Source organism: Pygocentrus nattereri, chromosome 3 (assembly GCF_015220715.1).
Source record: "Pygocentrus nattereri isolate fPygNat1 chromosome 3, fPygNat1.pri, whole genome shotgun sequence".
In the NCBI taxonomy this organism is placed as follows: Eukaryota; Metazoa; Chordata; class Actinopteri; order Characiformes; family Serrasalmidae; genus Pygocentrus; species Pygocentrus nattereri.
In genome coordinates, this window is record NC_051213.1 from 34,062,719 (window position 1) to 34,071,211 (window position 8,493).

The window sequence follows — 8,493 nt, forward strand, 5'->3', positions numbered from 1 at the left end:
AGACGAGACAAGCCCGTCTTGGCTTCACGCACCCACTCTTCCCACGCTGTCTTAGAGGCAGCTAGAGGATCAGAACGCTAATTAGTAACATCAATTAGCAAGGGGGCCCTGTTGGAGCACGCAGCAGGAAAGGAAGGGGCAAAGAGGAGAGCGGAAAGAATGCAGAGCACCAGGGGGACTGCTTATCTCTCACAGGAGTCGCCCAGAACTGTCAACCGGATGAGTCACAGCCTCATACACAACACTGATAGACAACATCAAAAACACTGACCACACCGGATAGTGTCCTGTTGGCATGCTCCAGAGGAAATGACTGAAAGGACCAAAGGAGGCGGGGAGCTTGTCTGCTCTGGAACACTTGCCCATCAGTCTCTGATGAAAATTTGCAGATCCATTTAACCTAATCAGCTCTGTTGGATGCAAATAAGTTAGATTTGGAATATGCTCAAGCTGTGGTTCCATGGTCTTTTGCTTAAATGCTTATATTCTTATTTTGAATTAAGAACAAATGTATATATAAATTTACATATAAAATAAGAGAAAACAGCTAACTTGCAAGAATCAGGCTCAAGAATCTATCTAATGCGTTTCTGACTTCGGTTAGTGCATAGACTCATTTTACCTGTTGAGGCTTTGAAATTAAAATTATTACTGATGAAATTTTAATCCAGTACAAATTTCCAGTTCTAAATTATTTACATGCCTGACAGTAATAATTTCAGGGTGTTGAGACCCAGAGTTCCCTCAGTAGCAGTCATCCTGTATGACTTAACACTAATGAATAAATATATGGTAAAGTGCACTGTGTTGTTATTGACACTTTATCCCACACTAAGCAGGCAGACAAATCCTTTACAAAGTACTAAGAGTGTAATGACTTCAATACAGTTGAACAGAACACACATAAAACAGGTGTGTCAACATTCAAGACTGTATATGTCGCTGATATTCTTCTCTGTCACTTACGAAGATCCATTAGTTAACATCTATTATTACCACTGTTAATAATGAAAATGAGGGTCCATCCAATTAGAGTAAAGTGAACTAGTAGGGTGAGGGGCTTATTATTGGGGAATGGTGAAGGCAAACTGAGCAATATGTCAAACATAATTAGTGCTCTTTTAGAAACAGGATGTTTTTAGTGTATAAAATATCTGCATTATTACGTTTCTACAAATTAAATTACCTTCGCTGGTAAAACTATCCAGGTCAAATCATACTTAAATTTAATTTACGGTAAACTTCTTGTTGCTCAGAGCCCTGGACAGTGAAGAAATACTACTTTCCTTGCAGTTCATTGACTTTTCTTGAGCTCACCATAGACACTAGTGCAGTTTATGTAAGCCAAAAGAGATACAGTTCATATTTGCATGACCATTTTCCATCCTCTCTTTGTACTTTAAAATGAAACAGACTGTTACAAGGCTCTTTCATTATGCCTCTTTCAAAAAGCAGTTTGGGATGAATCATTCCTTACAACTGCGGTGTGAATGGGCAGAGCAAAACTTTTGAATAGGTATATGTAAATGCAGTGGTTAACCACATTTAGAAACATTTAGAAACTTTACCAGTGTTAGCATACTACATCAAAAAGCTTGGAAAATGCCGTTTTTATGACATGGGCCCTTCAACAGAGAATTCCACCAATTTTTCAAAATTTCTTCATAATTCAATCATTAATAGTCATTCATAGTGTTTATTGGCACATTGGTTATTGTAGAGAAACTAAGCAATTTTCTTTACAGTGATGATGATAGGAACCAGAAATCATCATAACACACATATAGCCATTTTATTTACTAACCATGACAACCACTGAGCCTACATGTCTTCTCAGTGATATGCAATGTTGACAATAGTGAAATAGCAGTAAAGATTTCTTTAGGTGCTGTTTCGCCTTGGAACACCATGCACTTTTTAAACCCCATCCTGAAGTTTAAAAAGTGATTTCAGGCTAACTTCAAACTTTGATAAAAACACTGTCTCAAACATCTCGCAGCATTTTATGTACTACAACCCCAATTCCAATGAAGTTGGGACGTTGTGTAAAACAAAAATAAAAACAGAATACAATGATTTGCAAATCCTTTTCAACCTATATTCAATTGAATTCACTACAAAGACAAGATATTTAATGTTCAAACGGATAAACTTTATTGTTTTTTGCAAATATTCACTCATTTTGAATTTGATGCCTGCAACACGTTCCAAAGAAGTTGGGACAGGGGCAAAAAAAGACTGGGAAAGTTGAGGAATGCTCAAAAAACTAATTGGAAACAGGTGAGTGTTATGATTGGGTATAAAGGGAGCATCCCTGAAAGGCTCAGTCATTCACAAGCAAGGATGGGGCGAGGTTCACCACTTTGTAAACAACAGTTTAAGAACAACGTTTCTCAACGTGCAATTTTAAGGAATTTAGGGATTTCATCATCTACAGTCCACAATATCATCAAAAGATTCAGAGAATCTGGAGAAATCTCTGCAAGTAAGCGGCAAGGCAGAAAACCATCATTGAATGCCCGTGACCTTCGATCCCTCAGGCGGCACTGCATTAAAAACCGACATCATTCTGTAGCGGATATTATCACATGGGCTCAGGAACACTTCAGAAAACCACTGTCAGTGAACACAGTTCGTCGCTCCATCTACAAGTGCAAGTTAAAGCTCTGCCATGCAAAGTGAAAGCCATATATCAACAACACCCAGAAACACCGCCAGCTTCTCTGGGCCCAAGCTCATCTGAGATGGACTGAAGCAAAGTGGAAAAGTGTCCTGTGGTCTGACGAGTACACATTTCACATTGTTTTTGGAAATCATGGACGTCGTGTCCTCCGGGCCAAAAAGGAAAAGGACTGTCTGGATTGTTATCAGCACGAAGTTCAAAAGCCAGCATCTCTGATGGTGTGGGGGTGTGTTAGTGCCCATGGCATGGGTAACTTGCACATCTGTGAAGGCACCATTAATGCTGAAAGGTACATACAGGTTTTGGAGCAACATATGCTGCCATCCAAGCAACGTCTTCTTCAGGGACGTCCTGCTTATTTCAGCAAGACAATGCCAAGCCACATTCTACACGTGTTACAACAGTGTGGCTTCGTAGTAAAAGAGTGTGGGTACTAGACTGGCCTGCCTGCAGTCTAGACCTGTCTCCCATTGAAAATGTGTGGAGCGTTATGAAGCGCAAAATACGACAATGGAGACCCCGGACTGTTGAGCAATTTTTGCAAATATTCACTTATTTTGAATTTGATGCCTGCAACACAGACATGTTTACCACTGTGTTACATCACCTTTCCTATTAACAACACTCAATAAGCGTTAGTGTCCTCAGTTCCCAAACGCTTATTGAGTGTTGTTAAAAGGAAAGGTGATGTAAGACAGTGGTAAACATGCCCCTGTCCCAACTTCTTTGGAACGTGTTGCAGGTATCAAATTCAAAATGAGTGAATATTTGCAAAAAACAATAAAGTTTATCCGTTTGAACATTAAATATCTTGTTTTTGTAGTGCATTCAATTGAATATAGGTTAAAAGGATTTGCAAATCATCGTGTTCTGTTTTTATTTATGTTTTACACAACGTCCCAACTTCATTGGAATTGGGGTTGTAGCTTTCTCTGAGGGAGCTTTTAGCAGTATTAAACTCTTCAGCAGTTTGATTCCTATCACCACCACTGTGAACAATTCTGATTTGTTAAGTTCCTCTAGAATGAAACATTTTACATCAAATCACCCTGAATGACAATGTTAAGATTTTAACCATTTAATAATGTAGAAAATAAAACAAAAACAAAACTAAAACTAATGGAATTCTCCTGTAATATAAACCTACCTATGTCTTTTATTAAAGTATAGGTGTTCAAAATGCCTCTACATCTATCAAGCCTCAACCGACAGTCAGTGTAGTCTGATGTTTGTCTCGGAGACTTGAGAAGGTGTTTTGTTCCTGCCCTTGTCTGTTCTTGTCTGTGCTGAATACAAAAATGTGTAACACTTCAAGTGGCATGTCAGGCCAGGCCGGCTGATACACATCCATTGTCCCAAAAGACCATCTCACTCTCCAACACGTTTGCTCACCATGTGAATATCTGCATCAAGTCTGATGGAGAATGTCATCAGCCTCCACAAACAAGGCATAGGGAATGTTCTCACGGTGGTTTCTGCATCTGGACTGAGATGGAAGGAGCAGTGTCTGTCATGGGGACTTGAGACGGGTATAGCAGGCATGCCTCGGCACAGTCACACAGAGCTTAGAATTTGATCAGACGCTCAGAGACAAAGAGATGGGTGATCAAGAGATATCAGCCTGCTGCTCATTAAGATTCCACCACCAAAGAGGAAGTGAATAATGAAGTGCTGAGGATGTGAGCTCATCAGACAGAGCATAATCATGAAGACGGGCTTTGGCGAATGCTATTAATGTAAATAAAATCAGAGTATGAAGTTACATGGCCTAAGGTGAGGTGTGAGTAGAGTTTTAACAAGCGACACTGATGTCTACACTGGAAGATTCCATATGGCGTAAAATATCGATCTGGAGAAAACCAGTATTTGGCATTTACTTCTGCTGTAGCTCATACAGTGTCCTTATCACTCTTCTTCCAAATTCAGCCCAGCTCTCTACATGCAGCTGTCACTGAGAGGTAATCAAAGCCCACTTGAAAATGAAAGGGGCCTGTCACTCCTTCAGTCTCTGTGGACAATGTGTCTCCATCGCTGCACAAGATTTGTGATGTCTATTATTTTCTCATTTGCCACTGGCTTTGTCTTCCTCACTTTCTTTGACTGGAATCATTTGCTCTTGTCACATTGACCTTGAAGAAACCGTTGAGATCTTTGGGTTGGTGATGAATCTAAAAAAGGAAATTATCCTATTGGGTGTGTTTGATGCAATAAATCATAGACAGTTAACTTGGGTTGTATGTAGGGTTGGGATGTATGCAAGTTTTGGGAATATGTATTCAGAATACAGAAATTAAGTATCTGTATTTAGTCCAAGTTACATTTTGGAAGGGCATCATTCAGAATACAAGTTACCTTTTACATTTTTCTGAGAATACTTTTAGAATACCTACCTAGTAAATAAAATACACAATGTTTAAAAAAAATACCACCAAGGCTTGTTTATGAACTATTTTAGAATCACACAAGCATAACCATGCTTGTTAGGCAAATTCTAAAGAGGATCTCAATTAGCCTGATAAATCACTGTGATGATCAGTTATTAATCTTAGTGTTACTGAGCTCTGCTAAAGCCTGAGTAGACTGATAAATCAATGTGATCAGTTATTAATCTCAGTGTTACTGAGCTCTGCTAAAGCCTGAGTAGACTGATAAATCAATGTGATCAGTTATTAATCTCAATGTTACTGAGCTCTGCTAAAGCCTGAGTACACTGATAAATCAATGTGATGATCAATTATTAATTTCAGTGTTACTGAACTCTGTAAAGCTAAATTGTTACTGTATACTATTTGTTACTATATTTAAATGAAAATACTACAAATATCAATTGATGAAACTGAGAAATTTTATTGTTTTTTTTTTTTTTATATATGCTCATTTTGCATTTGATGCCAGCAATATGTTTCAACAAAGTTGGGACGGGGCATGTTTACTGTGTTTCATCACCTCTTCTTTTAACAACACTCTATAAGCATTTGGGAACTGAGGAGTCCAGTTGCTGTAGTTTTGAAAGTGAAATTTTTCCAGTTCTTGTTTGATGTAGGATTTCACCTGCTGAACAGTTTGGGGTCTTATCACATGGACTCTTTTAATAAGCAGCAATGCTGCTATAATACATGCTGAATGTGGTTTGACATTGTCTTGCTAATAAAGACGTCATCTGGATGGCAACATATGTTATATATATAGAGTTCAGTATTAATGGTGCCTTCACAGATGTGCATGCTACCTATGCCATGTGTGTAATGTGGTGTGTAATTTTCAATTTTCAAATGGATTTGAACTGTGCACTGATAACACACTGAGTGGTCTTTAGCCCGGAGGACACAGTGTCCATGATTTCCAAAAAGAATTTCAAGTGTTGTTTCGTCGGACCACAGGACACTTTTCCACTTCCCTTCAGTCCATTTTAAATGAGCTCAGGCCCAGAGAAGGTGGCAGCATTTCTATATCTTTTTTATATCTGGTTTCTTCTTTGAATTTTAGAAATGTAACTTGTATTTGTGGATGCAGTGATGAACTGCCTTCACAGTCAGTGGTTTTTAGAAGTGTTTCTGAGCCCATGCAGTGATTTCCACTACAGAATCATGTCTGTTTTTAATGCAGTGCTGCCTGAGGGCCCAGATATCACAGCCAGCAAATACTTGTTTTTGGCCTTGACCCTTGCATACGGAGGTTCCTCCAAATTGTCAAAATCCTTTAATGTTATGATTTATTTTAGATGATAAAAAGCAAAAATTATTTGCTGTTTTATTTTACAACTTTACCAGCCTTTTGTTTCCCCGTTACAACCTTTTTGGAACATGTTGTTGGCATCAAATTTAATATTGGCATATATTTTTCAAAAAATAATAACATTTCTCTGTTTCAACATTTGTTATGATGTCAGTGTACTATTTTCAATTACCTAAAGCATTTAAATGATTTGCACATCATTGCATTTTGTTTTTATTTACATTTTGCACAGCATCCCAACTTTTATTGCAAATGTGTTACTTTTTTGCCTAGTAACATATGTTACTGAATACATTTAGGACAGTGAATTAAGTATTCATACTTCAGTACCTTTAGTTTTTGGCACAACTCTGTATAAAATAAAGTGCAATACAGTAAGAAGCAGCTTCCTTACATTTGATTCAGGCACATGCTGACCTGACCTCGTTTAAACTATTGATTAGCCACTATCCTCACTTTGTTCAAGTGCACTGTGCAGCATTTTTCCATTTATAGCCCAAAAGGTGAAACCACAGCTGTAAAGATCAATGCCTGGATTAAAGATTCACTGGTGACTTAGCAAATATTCTTGGATCCACTTAGAGTAATCCTTTATAATCAATAGAGCTTAAGAGCAATTTTTTCAGCCCTCATTTCCAAATAGTGAGGTAGAGAAATCTATTTTTCTTTCTAGAAAGAGTGAAACATACATTTTAAAGACTTAAAATGGAATAACTATGGGCATGATTGGCTGAGGACCACACAAATAGACAAAAGGATTCATTTGTCTTGAAACCAGTAGAGCTGCTGTTGGAGTGAAATATGTAGGCCATCGTTGTTGGACGTTGTAGAAGAACTAAAAACCATTGCTATAAAAAAAACATGCAAACTCACATTGTACAGTGGTACCACAGTCTCTAGCATGACTAGGAAAAACCCTTTCTGATAGTGTAAATTGAAGACAGCAGGAACTATTGAAAAACTGCTTTGAGGTGGATTTTTGGGAGCGGGCTGTTTTTTATTTGTATTTTTTTGTGGCAAATGCAAAGGGAAAGCATACTTACTTACCTAGCATACTGCAAGGAAACTGGATATCTAATTGCAGCCATATAACTGTAGAAACTGTCTTCAAATCATCATTACAATGGAGAGAATGGATTCAGAACAGGAATGACTTGTCGGATATGAAGCACAACAAGCTAAAAGCTGAAGTTGGCAAGCGTCCTAGTTGTCTCAGCTTGGGTCCCTTTCTCTGGCTGAAAGTGTCTGTTATCTATTGTATAAAGATAGAATCACTGTTTTCTTTTTTTTTTTTAACCGAGGTAGGATGCACTATGCCAGCTTGACTGTATTTATTAGCCTTTCAGTGGCCAGGCTAGCAGTCAGGATTGATTGATACTACAGGGATTCCCTATGGTTATATGATGTATTTGATGAAGATATGAAATTAAATATTAAAAAATTGCGACTCCTGTCAAACCGATGAGGCTGAGAGATATAAAGCTGGGCTACAGAATGATGCAGTATTAGGCTGAAATGCCCCAATATAGGTCTTCTACAGGTCCTATGAATAACCAAGAAAGCTACTGTGTTCATAAGTAAGAGATTTGGCGTTACTGAGCTGCTTGCGATTATGTAGTTCTTATCAGAGCTCTAGAAAATGCTCTGTGAGGTAATGCTAGCGAGCTATTTTGAATAGCTGTAGGTTGTAGCTAAGTATAAGAGTAAGAGTATAACACTAAGGAGGAATCCTTAACATTTGAGTCATACTAAATGAAAACCATTTCAAATTATATTTAAAGTGAAATTACACAAGGGGCCTGAAGTAGGCTCATTATGTGTGAATGTATAAGTGTTTTGGTAGTGCTGCGTGCTAGCTAGGCTAGTCTTGCTCAGCTAGTCACCCGCTGCTTGAGACTGTTCCACATCACCGGATCGACTTACAGTCATGTGTTTTCTGTGTCTTCAACATTTAATCAGACATAGGCTTCCTTATAAAATCACTCTGTGGCACATGCAATATGTTGAAGTTCTTGTTTGACGCAATAACTGTCAGAGTGAACTGTTATCTAAAATGACTTAATAAATTTACCAGA